The sequence below is a fragment of the Zerene cesonia genome, chromosome 10, assembly GCF_012273895.1.
Source record: "Zerene cesonia ecotype Mississippi chromosome 10, Zerene_cesonia_1.1, whole genome shotgun sequence".
NCBI lineage: Eukaryota > Metazoa > Arthropoda > Insecta > Lepidoptera > Pieridae > Zerene > Zerene cesonia.
Genome location: NC_052111.1, coordinates 9,123,964 through 9,128,681, shown reverse-complemented (window position 1 = coordinate 9,128,681; position 4,718 = coordinate 9,123,964). Strand labels below are relative to the sequence as shown.

The 4,718-nt window shown below is 32.7% G+C and overlaps 1 non-coding gene across 1 annotated transcript; it reads left to right on the top strand.

The window, feature by feature from the left end:
* On the top strand, positions 1-72 carry Trnaq-cug. Its single transcript has one exon. It is a non-coding gene; the product is annotated as a tRNA-Gln (tRNA).
* Positions 73-4,718: the final 4,646 nt, after the last annotated feature.

Sequence of the window (4,718 nt, the reverse complement as noted above, 5' to 3'; positions counted from 1 at the left end):
GGTCCCATGGTGTAATGGTTAGCACTCTGGACTCTGAATCCAGCGATCCGAGTTCAAATCTCGGTGGGACCTGGATCTTTTGTTTTTCTTCACTTTTTATATCATAAATTTCAAACAAATTCTACGCGTGAAATGACATTTTAAAGTCAATCATTCAAGCTTCATGTCAGCATCTTTTCTAGCACTTGTTTTACTTGATCCAAATATTAAACTTATTACATTAAATATATTGTTATGTTTTAAAATGTGACCAAAAGTATTGATTTGAATATGTTTAAACACATTACAAAGGAGATAACTTTCCCTTCATTATTAAAATTAAAGTAACGAAGAAATGAATTTTTACTTACTTGTATTTTTGCTTCGTATCCAATACACTTACTAAAGCATGTCAACTTAATATTCAGTTGGTTTAAAATTGTTCAGTGTGTAAAATTTCATCACATTTATTTTCCATATCTTCAGTATTTTAAGGTTATTCCCATATTAAAATAATTTTGATTACATCCAAAGTTTTTACGAATTCCAAGAGTCAATACACACCGAAAACACTGTTCAGAGCACTTATATACACGAGCGAGCTTTACGTTACTTAGTGCTAGGTTATATCTAAACTAACATAATAAAGAGCAAAACTTTTGTTCCTTGTATTTTTCTATGCTTGTTACGTTTTCACGCAAAAACCCCTGGACTGATGGTTTATGACCTACCGTCATTTTAAATTATATTTTTATTCACGCGAATTGTGATATGCTTTGTGTCGTCTTAGCTTTTGAATATTGTACACATCTAATATGATCTAAAATTTGAGTTGAATATTAATATAAATCTGTGTTATTGGAAGAAATGTGTATATTGCTCATTGTTAACATTCAAATTTAAGTAAATAAACAGAAAGTTCATATGTATGCAGTTTAATCATTTAAATTGGTGAACAAAGAAAGCGTAGATGAAAGCCATCAGCGATATATAAAGAAAGAGTGTGTGTTCATATGGTCCTTCGAGCCGGAAATTAAAAAATTCAACATTAGAATGTTTCAAATTCATTGAGTGACAAAGCCTATATTTGTTCCACGGACGAAGGCTGGGCGAATAGCTAGTCCCATTATATATGGCAAAATATAATATGTATATAAAATTCTCGTCTCAATAATCCGTCATGCAGTGTATTTATGTCCGCAACTCCACAACAAATTTCCTTAAAAGCTTCGACACGTGGCACGCACGCGTCTCCTTGTATTACATTTTTTGTATAATGAGCAAAAATATTTAATTGCATATTGTGTACGGTTTGAGAAGTAATCTGCTTTAGTGCTTGTTAAATAAAGATTGACGGTGCTTTGATGTTTTCATTTAGCACAAGCCTCTCGCCCGACATTGCTTGGAGTTACACGGAATAAAAAAAATTCAAACTACGTACCCGATCAAAACGTAGGTGTTCAAATAATTTTTTCGGTTTTATAGTTTTTGGATCAGATAGTATATAACAAATAAACAAAAAATCAATGAAAACTAAAACCTACACATTTTTTCTTTTCTAAAAGATAAGATGAAGGTGATGTACGGCTTATAAAGTAATAAAGTAGCGTTCTATAAATATTGATATAATTCAAGCCTATTTTCGTTTATGTATCTAGGATATTATTTATTACATTGTAACATTGAAGTTTTATTTGTTAAATTGACCATATCATTGGTAATTGGAATGTTTTCATATGGAAATTATTCAAAAAGTAAAAATATATGTCAATAATTCGGACAATTCACGTTCTTTTTGCTTTTCAATAAAGAACTTATATAACCTATCATTGTTTTAAGATATTGTTCGTCTTAGAAATTATAAAAACTTTCAACAAATTCGCAAATTCAAAAGACTTCCCACTTACGCAATGGGTGCCGACTCTAAACTGCGTATATTTCTAACTGAATGAGGGTATGAAAACGTTTAGGAAATTGGAGATGTATCCCGAGGGTGTAAGGGTTGTTTTTGTGTACAACGCGTATCTACAATGCTGTGGAGTAGGGTTGTATAAATTCACAGGCACGTGCCGGCGCGTGGGAGCCAACGGCGGAGCATTTCTCACGTCGGGATGCGTTTGCGAATGGAAAATGGTTCTATAGGTCAGAATATTGTATGTAACTGTGTTACATATTGAGTTTCATTTTATGACATGAATTAATATTTACAGGATAGGTACCTAGAAAAGTTTTTAATAAATACTCTATATAGAAAGAAAAGGACATAGGGAAAATAATATGTATATTATACGTACTAGATTAGTTCTGTTATATATATTATAATTACTGGAAAATGTTGAGTAGATTATTCATTAATAATTCTGTAAGCTTTTATATTTTCACATAACGAAAGTCTATATTTTAACGGATCGACCTTCTATTTAAAAAAAAATAAGTGAGGATACCGTGAAGTTGCAAGCGAAACCAGACCAAAAGCAAGTTTTAGTTAATGCGTTAATTATATTAAAATTATAATGTGTTACATATATGTCTATATATATAAACAGTTTATAGTTTTAACAGCAATGATCGATTACGCAGTACGGGAATACCCAAGCTGAGTCTATTTCAAATTTGTGTACAGTGCAGATTTTTTCAACCCATTGATAAGAAATATGACGTCAACTCCAAACTACATCAACCACTGGTTTTCTACTAGCAACATTGAAATAAATGAGATAATTTAACAAAAATACCCAAATGCTTAGGCATTCAAGGGAAGTGAAATTATTATGTAGCTAAAAGGATTTTTGAGAAGTTTTATTACATTATATTAGGAAATATATATTTGTTTGATATAAAATACATTTTTACGTTAACGGGTATGTTTATCGATTTCTTATGGTGGCGGGCGCGGCCTCTAATACGAACAAACACAAAAATACTTAGCTCGCACACACCCACACTGACAGACTGATCTATCGACGCACAAACTAATGCACCTGTCGGGTTGAAATTTGACAGGCAGAAAGCCACTATGATGTTGGGTATAGCTAAGAAAAGATCTTGATAAATTCTACTTCCAAGGGTATAAAATGGTTAATAAAAGTTGTTCCATTGACATTTTATTTTGACCACTCGGGCGAAGAAACGGAAAACTGCTAGTATTGTAAAACATTGTGCCTGCCCAGTGGCGTAGCTATCATAGGGCCAGGTGGTGCAGTGCACCAGGGCCCCGGAGCTCAGGGGGCCCTCAAACCTCATCTTTGAAAGAGGGGAGGAAGGCGGAAAGAGGGGAGGAGGGCCCGATTCTTTCCCTATGCGCCAGGGCCCTTGTCCCTCTAGCTATGCCACTGTGCCTGCCGTGGTTAACCATTAGTTCTCCTAAAAGTTATATTTAATATACATATTGGACTATCGATGTGTATAAGCTACATATAAGACCCCCGTGAGAAATTCAATCGCGTCATTAATTGCGTAGAGAGTAAAGAACATAATAGGGTTTGTTTGATTACGCCGAGATTGGACGTACAGCGTGGTTGATATAAGTGTTTGTTCATGTGTAACGTGTATCTTATATCTATATACATTTTTATAGCTATGTATGTTATTAGTACAAAATAATACGAAATTACAGCTAGCAATCCTTTAAAGTTCTCGGTACTTATCGACAAATGTTTAAGCATGATTTTTTTCAGTATGTGTAGTCATGCTGGAATATAAGAATGACATAAACTTCACTAATGATTTCGGTGTCGGTAATGTCTTTAAGTCGATTAGGTAATAAACTCTTTTTATCTTAGAAAAAGACAAGACTTATTACACTATTTTCTTTTCAAAATTTATTAGTTCTTAACGTGACGCTGTATTAATAACTCCTACACACAGATCACGTGTTTTTTGCTTCGGAAAATTTACAAGCCAGAGCAAAACGTGGGTTACCTTAGCGTGGAAAAATACACGTTTTCTATGGAAACAATCTGGGGCATAAAATAATAATTTATCAAGTTTACTAAATAAATAAAACCAAATAAAAGCAAACGCGTGGGTTGAAAGAAATAAGAAATTTTACCAATTTTTGTAAGGAGGCGAATGGGTAATTAATAAAGTAATTCTTTTGGAAAATGTGTTTCTTGTTAAATATATTTACACTACATTACCTTAAAATGAATTCGTACAACTTATGCATACATATTTTTCTAATGGCCTACGTGTTTTAAGCGGATAAGAACGTAATCCATATTAATTTTAAAAATGCAAAGGTTTATTTTTACTAAATCACATCAACGATTAAGATAAAAACATATTCATAAAGCGGACGGCTTGTAAACAACAATCTTATGGAAAAATGGAAGATGTTTCCATCCACGACATCCGATTACATCCCACACACTGTTTAGCTTTTAAATTAATTCAGATAGAATTCATGCTGCATTTATGTTATACATTTTCATAACATGACTGAGAAATTATCGTCCTAGATCCTGATGTAATGAAAGTGCAATTTACTGGCGATGCATGTAAGACCTCACCTAACATTTAAAACAATTATATACTTAGTTAAGTTCCTGTATGTTTGAATATTTAATAGCTAAGTGTGGCAAAAGGTAGCGTAGGAGAGGTCACTTAGAAATAGTTTTTGCAGACTGCTTTGAAGGTCACAAGTTAAGGTTAGTAATTGAAAAAATGAAAATGAAAAAATATTTATTGACATAAAAGAGTAGTTACATATTTTATATGACCCACTGACTACCGAACTA